The sequence below is a fragment of the Pogonomyrmex barbatus genome, unplaced genomic scaffold (genome assembly GCF_055798465.1).
Source record: "Pogonomyrmex barbatus isolate J1 unplaced genomic scaffold, ASM5579846v1 scaffold12, whole genome shotgun sequence".
Classification (NCBI taxonomy): Eukaryota; Metazoa; Arthropoda; class Insecta; order Hymenoptera; family Formicidae; genus Pogonomyrmex; species Pogonomyrmex barbatus.
In genome coordinates, this window is record NW_028297108.1 from 7,179,804 (window position 1) to 7,197,594 (window position 17,791).

General features: G+C 40.9%; 1 protein-coding gene and 1 long non-coding RNA gene across 2 annotated transcripts in view; one reads left to right on the forward strand and one right to left on the reverse strand.

The window, feature by feature from the left end:
* The window catches only part of LOC105431285 (zinc finger protein rotund), a 162,253-nt gene that overhangs the window by 19,426 nt on the left and 125,036 nt on the right, over positions 1-17,791 (forward strand). The gene's annotated exons all lie outside the window — the stretch shown is intronic.
* Positions 9,137-17,791, reverse strand: part of LOC148937681 (uncharacterized) — a 134,841-nt gene continuing 126,186 nt past the window's right edge. The window contains exon 3 of the long non-coding RNA XR_016138105.1: positions 9,137-13,350. This is a non-coding gene — a long non-coding RNA (uncharacterized LOC148937681). The remainder of the gene's footprint in view (positions 13,351-17,791) is intronic.

Below are 17,791 nucleotides of genomic sequence, written 5' to 3' on the forward strand. Positions count from 1 at the left end.
CTCTGCGAGGAGAAGATGCTGGAACACGAGAAGGACCATTCTAGAGATAAATTAGAATCGGAACGTACCGCGTGTCATATTTCATCATCGCGATTAGCCACGCCGCATCTCTAAATTAATTATAAAACTATTTATAAAATTATTTTTAAATTAATTGAATTTACGTACACATACACGAAATATCTATAAACTGAATATTAGCAATAATTAATCGCATGTTAATTATAATATCAATATTAATTCAATATAATTATATTATTATTGATTAAATCATCCAACGTTCATCAGAGAATAAAAAGAAATGATATCGTTTATACGCTTGCTTTGCTCGACTTGAGAATTGGAAAAAAATGATGCCGATTAATTTTAAACGGGTTTTGATTTGGTTTTTGCTTGTCGATCGTGTCGTGTCGCTATGTTTCTTTATAAGTTACCACGGTAAGTCGGTTATTCGAAGCAGCCGGAACTGCGGTCTGACGTCGTTTTAATAATTAGCACTCCGCGACCTTTCGCAGACCTTTCTCCTGCCTCTTTTAATTATTCGGTTAAGTGCTTGTTACTTAATGTTTATTCGACGTTTACGATAGTTGAAAATAGTAGACGTCGGGTGTCAGTGCGAAGTCGCGGGAATGCGAGGATAAGCGGCGCCGATGACGTTAACTCGCGCACGACCTTTCAGCGACGACCCACGTGCAGGCGCCGAGAGAAAAATCTTTCGTGTTCGGAAAGAAGAAAAAAAAAATGTTAACCTTATTACAGGGCGACAATTAAAAGATTGAAAAAAACTTAGAAGACACGTTGTCTTTCAGCATTAATGGCGAGAAATAAAATTGACAGTAGAGAAATGTTTCAAGGATCTTCAAGAATCTATCGGATCTTTAATCGTTAGGATTTACAGAATATTGATACTCTCGCGTTACAACAAAGCGTTAAAATGTTAGATTTCAAGTTACATAGGAAAGATGATAATGGAGAGAAGCATGTTAGATTGATGAGGAAAGGGCTCGATAGCCATTACTAAAATACTTTTGCCCGAGGAGCAACCCCGTCGCGAAAATGAAGCGAGAGCGAGATGAGGAGCGAGAAAAGACGAAAAGACGAAAAGAGAAAAGGGTCAGGATGAGAGATGGGGGCGGAGTGGTGGTTCGCCTCCTATTTACAGGACATCCGCGCCACTGGGCACCGAGACAGTTATGACTCCTCGCCCTTCTCGGACCTCGCCGGTTGTTTTGCGCGGCCCTCTCGTTGCTTTTGTTTCCGTGTTGCCCGTCGCGTTGTTCTTGTTCAGAATCCCGTCGCCCCTCTTCTATCGCGAGATCGTTCTTCGGCGTTTCTTCTTCCACGGCTTCTTCCTTCTTCCTCCTCGGTCACCGACAGCGGGCTTTGATACCAACAGCGCCCCTGATCTCCTGCCCCTGTTTCCACAGTGTGCGCGTGCTCCTCTTTTCTTCCAGATCTACGTCTCCCTCGCCCTCTCTCGATCCGCTTCTCTCTCTCTCTCTCTCTCTCTCTCTTTCCGTCCCCCTTCTGCCTCCACACCTCTTTCACCCTTTTCTCCCTCTCCCGCACCCGTCCTTCCCGCGTCCTCGTACACTTTGCCCAGTAGTCGCCTTCTTCTGGTCTCTTTTTCCCCATGTCAGGCTGGTCTTTTTGCCGGCGCGGAGGCAAGTCCGGGGCTGCTCGAGAATGGAGAGAATGGAAGGACGGGGACGAGGACGAAGACGAAGGATGAGGAGAGGATGAGGATGAGAGAGGATGAGGCGGAGGCGCTCTCTCGCTTGAAAGGAGCCGACGTTACGTACAGTAGCCGGCCAGACTGTACCCAATTATTCCGGCGTGCTATACTAATGCCATGGACCCCCTCGACTAACCACCCCTTTCTTTCTCTCCTGTCCTCATAATGCGATAGGGCCCTCGACTTTGCCAGCCGACCGTTCGCCAGCAACGCCGACGGTGATTTCTTCGAGCGATGAAAGCTTCCCGATCTTCGACGTTGCGTCCACGGTGGCGTGAAATCACTTAGTCCAAATTATTCTAAATCGTAATTTGACATTTTTTACGTTCACTTGTTATTTCACATTTACATAATTTCTTTATGTAAATGTGATCATCTACTTTTTGTACATAATTTAAACCTCATTTTCTGAAATTATTGCGTATCTATAAATAAAATTTTATATTTATATAAAATTTTATTTTATATTTAATCTACTTGTATTTACGATTGTTAAATAAAAATTTACAACAATGTTAACTCAAATTAATAATTAGATTGTATAATTTCCAAGTATTCCAAATTTATCATTGTTTTTTGTTGTAAAAATAGATACGCAGATAAGCTTAATTAAGATTTGTGAAACAATGTATTCTTATGATTGATTTTATACACACTCTATTTCTCGATTGAATATGTTAATAATGTAAGCTATAAATTTTTAATTTGCTTCATTTTGTTTCATTTACAAGGAAGGTGCGATACTTGATTTCCAAGATCTTTTCCATCTTAAGAAAAAGAATCGAATATCCATGGTAATAAAATATCATGTAGAATTGTGTGCATGAGCCATTCGTGAATCACTGGTGTTGAGAGGCCAGATAATTATCGATATGAAGGTCAAAACTAGCGATAACACAACGGACTATCCCAAGTCGCTGACCCCAGTATTCTTAGCTGAGGTGGGAAGAATAAAGCCAAGATCTTTTCTTCTCGCGCATTGACGTCCTCGATGTCCTCGACGCATAAATGACAAAGCGTTCATTGAAATAAATTTGCCACGTCGGATAATAAATCGAGAATATCCGCGCAGAACGAAAATATTGACAATACGCGTAATACGAGTTCCTTTACGACGCAAAAAAGAATGTTACGAGCAATCGCCATTAATGTCAAAACAAAAAAGGAAGTTTAACGACGAAATTAAATTACGTCATGAATGAAGTTTTTTAACAGGTGGAAATGAAGAAGCGGAGTGTAAAATATAAATTAATATTGAAATATGTGAGAGAGGGGGGTGGGGTGGGGGGGTGGGGGGAAATTAAACCAGCATGACTGAAACATATTTCGATTTGCTCTGAGAAACTTTGTCGTGAATTTGTGGTCTTTTCCCGCTCGGAAGACGCTTCTTTCCCCTCGCGGGACGGGACGATGACATTAAGGATTGTATTAATCAGGGACTGTCAGAGCGTGATTCTTCTCCGCGACTCGCGGAAGGTGGGTGCCGAGGGGTGGCAGCTCCTCCGTGATTCGAGGAAGAAGAATGACAGAGCGGAGAGAAAGCGCGACCGAAGCTGGCAAGCTGCGAGAGAGACAGCGAGTTCTGGCCACGGTTTGCTAGGGCGGATCTGCCGATGACGTCGAGAAATGACGCAAAAAAATAATGGCCAGACTATCTGGCACCGAGGGAGTTATACTTCTCTTTTGTCGCGCGTGTCTAGCATATCCGCTAATCGTGGAAATTTCTCCGGATCGTACGGAGAATGCGGTTGAAAATATTTCGGGCAAGATTATATCGGTCGTTTTACTTGCGATAACGACGATAAAAATGTGGCTTCTGCTTTATGAGAAATATATATATATATATATATATATATATATATATATATATGGCGCGGAGGGAATTTTTAATTACAACGCCAGCCATCAACGCTGCGCTGCTGCCGCTCGCAAAAATGTGGCGCATCGAACAGTAAACAACGACCTGACGTCCTCGGGAAGCGCATCGGCTACCTAAGCTCCATTTAATGCTCTTATTTGAAACGCTTCTGGTCAGAGGCGGTTATAATAGTGGCGTGGACCTTAAATGGCCCCGTGTTCAACAGCCCTCAAGTATTTCCAATATCCTGCAGGGGAGTGAGATTCGTCTTCTCGTCTTCCTTCCTCTCGTTCCTTCCTCTCGCCGTTCCTATTCTCTTTCTCTCGCTCTTCCTCCCCATCCTCGCCTCTCTCTCTCCCTCCTCTTTCTTTATCTATCTATCCGTCTATCCATGTCGCTCCCGGCTCTTCTTCACGGTTGCCTCTTCTCAGAGTTCATTCATGCCTCCTGGTGGCGAGGACCTCATTACCCACGGTGAATGGATCCTTCCCGTTCTCCCCAAGTGCAGAAGGTTCACGCCGCTGCTTGAAATTCTCGTTGCATGACGCTTCTCTCGATACTTCTGCCCTTCTTATTCTTTTACTTCGATCACCTGCTCTCTTTTTACAAAGAATCTTTTCACGGGATACGCCTCGGACGAAGGGCGCTGCTTGAAAATAATGGTGATCGAACGCATCAACGATTTTATATATATATATATATATATATATATATATACATGTGTAATTAAACTATTCAAAGATAAGTATTTTTTAATCGATGATCTTGATTTTGCTACATTACAAGTTTGACGATTATCTCACCGATTATCTTGCTATTTCTAGTCGTTTGCAATTTTGCGGCAAAGAGAGAATCGATTAGTCGGGAAAATTATCGGACATCTCGCGCTACGACGCGCTCAGGAACCGGACAAATGCACACGTGACGGTTTAATCCTTCCCTCCTAATATTGTCATGGTACGGCGGCAATAATCTGTGTATCGATGTTTTTTTCTTTTTTGCATCCGGCGCAGGAGGTGCAATTTTGGCAGCCGCATTTTTCTTCTCGCGCGAAAGGTTAATCGAGACCCGAGCTTTATCTGGCGCGTTCCGCACACCTGGAGGCCGCGGCCTAATGTTCTACCTGTTCTGTTTTCGGGAGCCAATCATCACGTTCGCCACAGGCGCGTGCAACGATCTGTGTCCCCTTTCCTCTCGCGTCTTCCCTCGCCCAGGCCATTTCTTTCTCGGCTTCCTTTCTCGTCGCTCGCCCTGATTCGGTCCGATGACTTTGTCAACGTTGTCGCCGCATTATTACACTTCTTGCTCGCTGTCCGATCGGCTGTCCGTGGCTACTAAATACTAAAAGTAGTAGTGCAACCTATTTATCTACTTTAAGGATAATGTGATCGTGAGCAACGTCGCTCACATGGCGTCACGGCGTCACACTTCCGAGTTTGAGCATTTTTTTCCAACGGACATCCGAGTTCTTTCTTAGCTTTTTCCTAACGTGCCTCTTGGCGATAAACTCTCGCAAAGTGGAGCACGTTACGTTGTTACATTTGAATTTCGGAGTCGACCCGCTTAATATCCAAGATCAATCTTTTTTAAATCATTTTTTATTTATTTCAGCACAAGCAGAAAGATTGATATCCGTATATCCGACATAATGAAGAATGAACGCGAGTGAAACGGGCGGCGGCAGCTACTGTCGAAAAAATGAATCGCTGTAAAGAGATTTATTTATTTATTTTTTATTTTTTTTTTTTTTAAAGAATCGCGATAAGAGGGACGCCAATCGATGATTGCGGAACAATTTTTATTGCAGGTAATTATGTAGCTCGCGACCTTCGTCTCCCCCCCCCCCCTCCCCCCGCATGGGAGGGGGGACAGTGGTGTTTGGCATGCGTGTTTGTAAAAGAAGGCCACGATTACACGCATGGCTATCCGTCGCGATAAGCGCCATCGTATATGCAAGAAGATCGTCGTAATCGTTTGCGTAACCGGATCGCAAAAACGATAAACAAATATAGCTCGATGTAAGAGGAGGCATTCGCGTCTTGTAATCTACGTTTCATCAGTCGCTTGCCAGGCGTGCTTCTTTCCCTTTCGACGTTTTTAACGAATTTTTAGAATTGCACGCTGGGATGTGTCGAATCTCGGGATTGAGAAAGGATTGTGTACTCGCGATATTTTTACATGTATCTTTTAAAGAAGATTACAGTAATAAGAAGAAAAACGATGTTTTTTTCTATGTTCAGCTCTGTATCTCGAACGTATTATGTTGTTACATGACAAGGGAGTTCGTTCGAGTCACAGTTGAGCTACGTGATATTCTTAAAATGACCTTTTCGTACACATACACGTACGCATACACACACACACACACACACACACACACACACACACACACAGTGTGAGAGACATTATCGCTGGTAACCTTTGGGCTTTAACCTCAGCAGCTAGCCCTTGAAGGAAATTATCGTGATAATTTATCTCATAGTAAGTTGAGCGGTGCTGTAACATCCGCTTTTTAGGAAAAACGCCGAGGTGTAACGCGAGAAGACTAAATAGATCCAGCCATTTAAAATATCAAATTTTAAAATTCTCTTTCTTCATTCAGAAATGAATATATTATAAAATTTCTCCAAGAAAGTTGTGAATTTTTATCTTATAAAGTTGATGTGAAATAAAAGATCTAGAGCTAGAAAAACGTGAAAGTAAAATATTTTCAAGTTTAAAAATTAATTTTTGACTATTATTTTTATGAAAAAAGCTATTCCTAATTATTCAGTTGTATCGATGTATTATTATCTTTCTCATTGTTTGTTAAATTATAATGCTCTGTAAAAGAGAATAAAATCTTCAAAGCACAAGAACAAACCCGAAAAATATTGTATAGTTACATCGTGTTTTTTATATTTTTTTCTTTTCATGTGCGTTTCTAACTCCAATGTCCAAAAAGCGCGTTTCTTTCGTTTAAAGCAGACGAGGAACGAAGATCGTTTATGTCTTACTTGAGCATGTACGCTGGTACGTCTTCTTCGTTCGCTCCTTCATCTCCATCATCTACCGACCCCCCTTTGGACCCTCTCCTTTTTGTGCAACGGTAAAGCAATAAAATGCATTTCATGCAACGCGCAAAAAAGAAAGCCAAGGAGAAACACCTCCGTTCGCCGAAAAGTAATGCGCCGTTAAAACTGGAAATTGTAATCAAAGCCTCGCTTGAGCGAGGATCATTAAGCGCCTTCCGAAAATTTGCATCCGATCCCCCCATCCATCGATAATCCATCAGCTTCATTGTCCGCTTCCGGTTTATGAAAGAGAAGCATGATGATCGGAAGACAGAAAATTTATTAGGTTGGTATAAAGGACTCGATACAAAAAAATTGAAAACAAAATTTCAACAAAATCACACTTCTTTTTTAATCTGGGAAAAAGTTTTCAACATTTTTTTTTCTGTACCAATTTAACATTTTCGATATTAAATATATATACACGTTGCTAATTACGGATATGATTACGCTCTACTGAGAAAAGGTTCATTATACAATACATGAAGCATGAGATCTTGTTAGTTCGCGACATATTAAGCTAATTAATATGAAGTTGAAAAAAACCAAGACATTTACTTCTTAAAATTAATGTAGCGTATTTTAAAATTAAATACGATGCGATCAAATTTCATTCAGTTTGCATTTTTATTTTCTTCGTTGTGTGAGGCAAGTTAGAAAAAGGTGTAAAGAAAAATTATAGGAGTGCACGTTAATTCTTCCGAAGGTAACCTCGATAGTGCCTTTAATGTTACTAGCGTGTCAGGATCTTTATTGCCTTTCTTAATTTCCTGGCCGCAGGCAACGGAAGCGCGATTAATTTCAAATGGGTGTATTTTGCCGTTTCATCGATTCGACATGGAAGCTAATTGTCTTCTCCTCCTTATTCTTATTTTTTTTTTTCGCTATATACTCTCGTTTAATTCCATGGAATAATATTTTTAATAGCAATAATATTTTTTAAAAGCTGTTAAATGAATAGGCATTATCAGAAAAAAAAGTTGTTTAATGGTCAATAAAAATATGAAAATGAAACAATCGAAATGTAAATAACGGCAAAATTTCCAAAGGAAATTATGATTTGTGCGCGGTTTCTTCCGTCCAGTTTTTCATCCTTTTTTCATCCTTTATTTTTCCGAGTGAGCGCGCGGACGATTTAGAAAATCGTCTCGGCACGTAATATCATGTGCATGTAACACCTGCGCTATGTGATTATGCAAATAAGAGGAATCACGACTTTGCCACCTTTGGCCGAGTCACGCTCGTCGATGTTTGCACGGATAGGAGCGCGGCGATTAAGTTGATTTACTGAGCTTAGCAGCGCGTTGCTTATGTTTCATCCGAGACTTAACGAGATTCAGATTTGTAACGTGCGTTATTTAAAGATCGCAACGTATTATGCAACGAATAGATTGAGCGCGGTATGTCGTTAACGCGCGATTTCGTGATCGTGTTTACCAAGTGACGCGAGACCGCACCGTACAATTAGGCGCAGCATTGGTCGCGATGCATAATTAATTTATGTTAAAACCCGTCTGTTTCGCTATCGATCACGCTTTAAAAAGACGTACAAGACGTGTATATCGCGTGTGCAACAGGTGCCGGTGCATCCTTCTCCGAAGGATAAACCGCGCGTTCTCTCGCGACGAGTCGTGGGCGACTGTCGAGAATTCGTGGATAGGCTCGATAATTTTTTTTCCTTTTATTTTATTAACGTGATACTTTCTTCTCTCAGTTCACCGCGTCTCAATATCCACCGCGCATCGCCACTTAAACGCGTGGAATTAATTGAAAAAAAAAACAGGGCTCGTTACGTGTCACGCGTGTCAAGTGTCAATTTTATTATTGAATTATTTTCCTCGGGCATTCGTCAATTCGGGATTAAAAATAGGGGGTGGGCGAAGGGGAGAAACGCTCGTGCAAAACGGATACAAATTGCCCCCGTGTATGCCACGGTGCGCTACACACCGTGACACCGACCATGTCATTTCTCGCACAAAGGCCTCGCTTAATACTTTCGCCGTTTCGTCCAGAATCCCCGTGGCGGCGGCCCGGCAACGAGCGTCGCTGAAACGGCTGGCGGTGGATATCGCGTGCACGCTCTGGGCGGGTTCCCAACCCCGAGGCGATCGCCCCGAGGCGATCGCCCCGAGGCTTGCGGGGAACTCGGCTGTTACCGAGAAAATCTTTCGCATCGGAGTGGCATACCGCTCCGGGATAATTCGCGTCGCCGTGACGACACGCAGCGACGTTGATTTGCGACGTCGCTGCCCGATGTCGATGTCGATGTCGATGTCGATTCGCCTCAGATCTAACAAGAAGCAGAAGTGGAAGTGTAAGAAGTGGAAATTGACAATAATAACAACTTTATTGCGAGCTGAAGACTTCGCTCGCACATGAGTAAGAAAGAGATACGCGCGAAAAACAGAGAGACGTTAGCGACACCGATGTGATGGAATCCGTCCGACGTGAAATAAAATAATAAAAAATAAGATAAACGGAACGGAAGATAGAGCTCAAAAATAGCTCAAAAATAATAAACGGGGATTTGTAAAGATTGCGGGAAAAAAGAATCGTGACGAATTAATTATTTTCGAGAATATTTTGCGTAAATAAAACTGATTCTTGGAGTAGATATGAAAAAATATACGCTACGATAATATTAATCGATTAAAATAAATAAAAAATGTTTACTTGTTAATATATACAAGTTGAAAAAAATGGAAAAAGAGTTGTAGATGTGCTTAAGAAGTATATATTTCAGACTGTCGTATTAAATGATATTTCGAATAGCGAATTCCACAAATTATAGCCAAGAAGAAGCTTCACATGAAAAAATGTTAAAATTATCAAGAAAATTTTGAAATGATGAAAATTGTTTAAAGATTATATATTTAATTGTTATTGAGTTTTATCGAGCTTGAGTGACATTGATGTTTATTCTCTTGATTTCTCATGTGTGAGAATTACGTATATAATATTATAGAAATTATCTGATACCGATTAAGAGTTGATGACTAATAATATTTTTATTGTTACGTGCAAATAAATTAATTATTCTTTACATGGAAATTTAATTAATTTTATTCAATTAATTATTTTCCATTCAATTCCGTTCAACATTTCAGTGCTCGATATATCTTCTTATCTCACAACATTTTTACACGCTGTGAATTACTTAATAATTTTCCTTTTAATTAATTATTTTTGATACGTACTTTATCGGCTATTATCTTTCGGAATAACACCTCCAACAAATTATCGGTGTATAAAAGCGCTTTTAGCCATGCCGCTGGCAGGTGAGTGACTTCCCTCGTTAGGTGAAACGTGGATCCCGCGATCGAAATCGCGATCGCGATCTCGGATCGGGGTGTTCTTGGTGGCCATTGCCTCTCGGCGGCACGACTTAGACCTTACCCCTCGAATAATGCGGGGCTACGCCCACGTGCACCACGCCCTCGTTCTTTTTTTGCGGTTTAATTAGGAATACGGAGCGCAATTACGAGAACCACACCCCCGCCGGTTAGATCGTCAGTCGTTACCTCGATTTAATGTATCAACGTCTCGGGCAGGCTTAACGCGACTTTATAAGCCGAGGGGTCATATGCAAATCTCGTGCGAAACACGCTCCCGTGTGTTATCATCACATACATGCATTTTCATGCGTACTCAGCGTGATAAAAAAACGTAACGACAAATTCTAATCGTGGGCCGCGTTATTGCATTTTACTCACATTTTTCAGCAGATTAAAAAGAAACATTAACAACAGCCAGATAGAAACTTAGTATATAAACTATATAAATAATTATTATAATTATATTTAAAAAAAGTTTTCGTAATTAGCAAATTAAATCATTACGTGGAAAAAAATTGTAATTTAATTATTAACTTACTGTGTTACAACTTTTTTTTGTTATGTTATCAGCGTGATATTAGCGATTATTATCAGTGAGAAAGGCATTAGCGACTGCAATTATGAAGCTCGTGACAAATTGTGGGGCGGCCTTATTCATTTTTACTAATCACTTTTCTTTGATTTCACTTCGTGCGATGTCGTTTATCAGCACTCGCAGTAAATTTTGCGCCGAGTCGCGCATTTATGCGTGCCTACACGGCCGAAGATATACCACCGACATAGGCAGTAATTATATTCTGCAAAGCGACGCGACCCCTCCATGGTAGCCGCAAAGGGGTGGCTGTCAGAGGCGACCGTCGTACAGACGCCACCCTCTGTCGCGGCCGGAAGTGACGCACATCTATCTTGTCTCTGCGTTTCAATCGTGCGCTTCCGTCTTAGAGCGAAGCGGGAAAAGCGAAGGGGGCATCTTCTCCGGCGTTATCGTTTCGTTAGGAGAAAATAGACGAGATTAAAAATGAGCGTTGCGTTTCACGCGGATTATTCTTTGTTCCAGTTCCATCTTTTCGAATTCTTTTCGAAAGCTCATGAACCACTTGAGAAGACAACGGAGATATATATTATTATTCCGATTTGCATCTTTAAGAGAGATAAGAATCAATTATTTGACAAAGATATTATTTGTTTCAAATAAGTTTTTAACTTATTTAACATCTTGATTCTTGACCTTACCTAATAACCGTACTTTGGTTTCTCTTAACTTTTCGAAGCTTATCGAAACTTTCAAACTGTTAATATTAAATAAATTAATAACTAAATTGTTGAGAAAACAGACATACAGACGGAAATTCGTACATACATACATACAGAGCCAGCAACGCCAGGAACATTACGTAATCCCGGGTGTTCCGAGTTGCTGGCACCATTTTTCCGTTAATTGTCGAGAAACTGGGACGGCCCGAATGGAATTAACTCGGACTTGGCGGTTTGTCCCTCGCTCTTGTACGCCGGACGATTGAATTATCATGCCGCCGGTGAAACGCGTGTCCGGCTTACGGAAAAAGGGCGCGAGCACGGTAATTGGGCCAAAATACCCTTACGTATGCCGAAATTTCGGCGGCTGATGGGTGCTTTATTGCACCTATAAGCGCGAGCGCGACCGATGCTGCAGCTGCGGTGACGCGACGGACTTAGGAGCCGCATCCGTCGCATAGCCGTTCGCCGCGTAGCCCCGTTGCGGCACATTGTCTCGTGTGGAATTGCCAACAATGGGACAGGTGCTACGATGATACTTATCGCGAGATATTTCGATACTCTGTTTTTTTTTTATCTCGTGCCTCGTCGAGGTGAGATGGCCGTCGCTCGACCACGGAGAAACGCGTGTCTGGCACATTGTCGTGTCGTTACGATTACATTACATTATTTTTTCGTCGAAAAATTATATATTTTATATATTATTTATATTTGATGGTAAATGTAGCGGACTAGCTTGCGCAGAAGGTTTATCCAATTCTGATTACTTGTTTGTCTTGTTCGATGATCCGTCGTTCCATTGTGGAGTTACTACGTTACTACGTAAGGCGCACTGAGAGAAACGTGATGAATTAGAGGAAAGAGGTAGTACGGTAGTTATTTAAATAATTGACAATGTTTACGAACCGTTCGTGATCCGGCCCTCCTCGGTAAAGGGGAATCGAATTAAACGCGGACGTATGGTGAATAATTAATCGGTGGACGCTTACTTAAACTCTCGCCGAAAAGAGATCCCTTCCCGTTATCAACGATGCTATTGATCGTTGAATCACCGTTCGTTCAAGTCCTTCAATACGTGCTACATATTCCCACTGTCTTTATCGTGAATCAGATAAGTATATCAAATAGACCGGAATTTATATATCAAAAATATGTAGAATAAATTTTTGGGCTTTGTGATTAAGATATTTGTTAAAATATTAGCTGTGTAAATTATTTTGACACATTCTATACAAAACTCATCATCAAATCTCAGTCACAAGTAATTTTAGAAGAATAGAAATTTCTTTGCTAACATTCTTTTTATTATTATTATCATTATTATTTTTGGTTTATTTTGTCTTTCTTTTTCTCTGTATTTCTCTATCTCTTTATTTTTGATTTCGTTTATATAATGTAACGCGTACGTTTTTTATATCTTCGATATACCGACTCGAGAGAAACGTTCAGGAAACTTCAATTTGACCAGTTCGTCGATCGAAGGATCAGACGACGAGTTAGGAAATGTCGAGAAGAGTAAAAATGTAACCGCGCCTTCGTTGACCTCCGAAATTTTGTTACCCCAATAATTCACGAGGCTTCGACACGCGAGAGGCGTAACGATATCGTTATCTTCTCCGCGATTAAGCCGTCTCTTTGTCCGCTCTCTGTCTCCCTCCGAGAGCGAAAGCTGCTGGAGAAAAGTGGCTCGGCCGGATGAAGCGGAGGAAAGAGGAGAGGGAGAGTAGAGCGGAGAAAGAGAGATGCCTCATCCGCGCACCGGTCAGCACCGTTCTCTCTCTCTCTCTCTCTCTCTCTCTCTCTCTCTCCTCTCTCTTTCTCTCTCCTTTCTCCTCGTCTAATGGTTTAAGAGTCGTTCCGGACATTAGCTTCTGAGCTAGCACGCGGAGGGAACCTTGTCGTCGTCGTCGTCGTCGTCGTCGTCGTCGTCGTCGTCGTCGTCGTCGTCGTCGTCGTCGTCGTCGTCGTTGTCGTCGTCGTCATCGTCTTCTTCTCTTCTTCTGCATCTCTTCCCTCCCTTCACTCTTCAGCTTCTCGTTTCGTCTCCCTCGTTCAGGAGCTCTCCCGGGCCGCTCTTTTCCCCTCGCTGCCCTTTGAAAAATGACCCGCGTCCTCCTGGAGAAATAAGAGTGTCATCATCATTAGCCCGCCGAGTTACACGGCGGACCTTACGCACACGAAGCACCGTGCGCGCGCGCGCGCGCATGCGTGTACGCGTGTGCGTGTGCATTCGCGACAATGGGCACGAGGCCTCTTGCTCTCGGAATCACGATCAGGATTTTCACAAGAAGTAAGTAATTCGCCCAGGAAGCACATGCCAGGAGAGAATTCCTTTTTTTTCCCCCGAGATTCTCTAAATTATTTTAAATCAGGTTTAATTTTGCTCAATTCGATTCTCGATATGCAAAAAGGCATCGATCTTTTTCCATTATCGGAAAAAGAGATTGATCATTTCGGTTTGATAAAATTGAATTTTAAACCGTTTAATCTGTTGCAATTAAATCTCAGTTTTTATCAGACGGAAATGAGACAAGTAACAATGTAGTCTTGTATAATCTGTTATTTATTGCGGCTTTCGCAACTTTTTCGAAAATCAACATCTGTCTGCGTTATCGACACAGAATACGGCAATGCTCACGATATCTCATCATACCTATGCGTGATTACGATTTATCACTGCGCGTTTCAAAGTTCAGAAATCAAACTATAATACATTTAACTGTTTCCCAAGCGTCTCAAGCACGGATGTTACTTTTGCACTTTGGAGCTCCACGTTACATTGTTGCATCATTCGCCAGATAAATTATTGAATTATCTCCGACGACGTGTTTCACCGACATTACTTATTTTGTCGTTAAAAATTTCAACTTTAACATTTCGCACGATATTGCTAAAATTAAGTATCACAATGATGCAATTGTTTCTGTAATCTTTTACTACTTCGATAAATAAACGGACACGATAGATAAGCTAAACGATGTAACAATGTCAATATATGAATCACTTGAAAGTAAAATAAAAAATAAATAAAAGTTAGTTTCCGGCTAATTGTCAGGTAAAAAAATACTAATTCAGAATATTTGGAGTTTTACTGGTCAAAAACTAATTAGCATTTACTGATCAGTTATATCTGGCTAATTAATTTCTGACTAGTTATTGACCAGAAAAATGCTAATTAGAATATTCTGAGTTTTATTGGTCAGAAACTGGCTAGCCTTTACTGATTAGTTTGACTTGACTAGTTGCTGATTAGTATTATTTAACAAAAATTTTCTGATCAGTTATTGGATGGTTATTATCCAGTAATAAATTCAAAAGAATAAAAACTAGCCAGTTTCTAATGAGAAATCAGTTTTTCTTATATATTTTTCTATCTGGATAATGGAAAAAAATTTAAATTCTTTTAAAAGTTCTATATATATATCGATATTATATCGAATATTTTATATTTTCTTAATTGCTACTTGTTTCGTATCTTAAAATTAGTAATTTTCCAAGAGAAAACATACATCTTCGAACACTCTCAAATAAAATTAATATTAAAAATCTATTTTGTTCATATTTCTTGTTTCTTCATGCAAAATAATGATACGATTGCAAGATTAATGATTTAGGTTTGGTACAGTGATTCCGTTCAATCAGGAAGACTAGCGGTCATTGTTAATCTCGCGATTTTCGATTTTCGCAGTAAGCAATCGTGAAGGGAGAAAGGAGAATGATGTGACGCTACGTAGACGCGACCACGACGCGACGCGACGCGACGCGACGGAAGAAAGTTTCTCGTCGCGGTTGGACGAGCCGGACGCATAGAGTGGGCTCCTTCCTCCTTCTCGCATCGGTATTTCTACGACTAGCAGCCGAGCTTTGATGCGAGAGATTGATTGCTCGCAGCGGCTCGCTCTGTGAGACGAATCGGCGCACGCTACCGACGAAGAGCGACGATCCGTTATCTCACGGGAAGACGAGAGAGGCCAGACTCCGGATCGCTGGCTCCGTACCACGTAGACGCGAGAGATGAGCGTGAAAGATGAAGTGGGAGAGACAAAGTGGGAGAGAGGGAGAGGGAAGGATAGGAGAATCGGAATTATGCGTTTTCCTTCGTCCTCTCGTACCTCGACAATTCTGGTAGCGAGAGAGGATGGAAGGAACGGAGAGAAAGGGAGAAGAGAGGAGGAGAGGACGAAGAAGAAAGGGTGACCGCTGGCAAAAAGAGAGAAGGTGAAGCCCATCGCGAGGACAAAAGGCACCGCCGCGGAATTTTGAGTCTCTCGTCGGCTCGTTCGATCTTCCTTTAACGGGGACTCATGCGTGAGAGGGGGAGGAGGGAGGAGATCCAAGATTCCGAGACGGAAAGAGTCCGATGATCTCTTGTAAAAACTGAAAATATTTTTGCCCTCGTTCGAGGGGGGGGGGTTGCCACGAATCTTACTTTGATGCTTTTGCCGAGCTCTAGCCTCGTGCGAGCTGCGATATATAACGAGAACTTGGACTCTCCTCATAACTTATAACATACGCGACACGAAACGAATTATAGAATGAGATGCGAGATGTGTGTTATCTCGGTTTTATTCATATAACTCTTATTTCAATTTTTTGTTTTTACATTTACACAAAAAATAAATATTGCATATTTTAAGAGATATCTTGTACCGGATAATTTCTGTTTTTTCTGAAATCTCTGCTTCCATCGTCACGCGTAATCTTTGAGAAAAATTTCTCAACGTTTAACATTTATACGAATGTCGATCGACGAAATCTACTCACGTTTGTCCGAAACAGTCGGGGAGTTCTCCCTCGGGAGGGTCCAAGTGGCAACGACACGATAGATCCTATCAGCCATTCGATCTTCGATCCTGAATTTAGCGAGAAAGGCCATGCCGCACTCGTTTATGCCGCGGGGGATGCCATTAATCGTACGATTCTCCCCTAAATCTACCATCGCGTGCTCCAGGAGACAGGCGAGCGCGTCTCCATCCGGGAAGATTCTTGAAGCGAGAGAGAGAGAGAGAGAGAGAGAGAGAGAGAGAGAGGGGGGGGAAAGAGGGAGAGAAACGAATGGAGAACACTTCTCCCGGAAACCGGAAGCCGGAAGTTGGCGCGACTTAAAGACGCATGCATGCACCGAAACGGTGCGTAGGCCGAAATTTCTTACGAGGATAAACTCGATTGAATCGCAATTTAAACGCGTGTAAGAAGATTCTTACCTGTAAATACGCGTATACACTTTCAGATATAATTATAAATATGTAATATATTGATATTTCAGAATAGAAGGAATTTCTTCCCGCTCTCTCTCTCGTCTCGTTATCGCTTCATGCGATATTATAATCATCTTTGATGTTCGCAAAGAATAAAGAGATAAATAACCGTCAATCAGTGATAGTTGATCGATCTTTTTAATCTTTACATGTATTTTTTATACTTTCTAACGAAGTGATAATTATTAATTCGCATAATTATCAACGCGATCTCGCGAATGTATACGATTTCTTGCGCCCCGTTTCTCTTCCGACTTGTGTCTCCGATTATTTATAATTATTTTTCATTGCTTTTCTTGATGAAGCATAACAGTGAAGCATAACAGCTCGCGAAAAAAGCGCGAGTTACACGCGATAATTTATCTTCGTTCAGATATTAATTCGATTTGTACTAACCAATAATAACTATGCACTCTGATCTGACCATGATAAACGCGACACAATTTTTCATTAAGAAATTCCTTTTTTTTTTCTGCCCTCCTTTTTCTTTTCTATATTTTTTCAATTCGAGATCCTTATCGGCCGCATAAAAAAAGATCGGCGGCTAATCGCGCATATATTTCTTAGAAATAGTAATTAAAACATACGTAACTTTCTGCACGATTCAAATGATTGCGAAATGATAATTAATATATAACGCAGCCTCCGTGCGCAATAAGATTATCGAAATGCAAATATCTTTTGCGCAAATAGTAATTAAAGTTTTACGTAACATTGGTCGCAAACTTTCAGTAGTAGAATTATTAACAAGAATGTAATTATTTATGCAGAATCTCGTCTACGACTAATCTCGTTATTTAATATTTTCGCAAAAAAGTGCGTCTTTTAATAGCGTCTGTAAATTAACAGAATTTGCCTTTTTTTTTCGTTTTGGAAAAAAAGCAGTATATGTTATACCTGTAGTCATTTAAATTTCAAGGATATCAAGCATTTTTTTCGAATTGACATTAACAATTAAATTCGATTAAGCAAGTTTGTCCCCATTTTTTTGAATAATTGTCGTAATTTTTTTTATTAAAATATCTTGCAATTCGTGGATCTATCACACTATAAAGAGCTGTATGCTGCAAAAAGAGCATCGGCATGCTAACATCCCGTTTACTTTTTGATCCTTTTTAGATTTATATAATATCGGCGATACAACTTTCTGGCATGTAGTCAGACGTTGTTTGGAAACGTTTTAGGCTTTGCCGATTTTTCGCTTGGTATACGCTTATGTGAAAAAATTGACCGCTCTAATAAGCACGGTCTTTCTACAGTAGACGTTAATTAAATTTTACATGACTTTATGCAGCCTG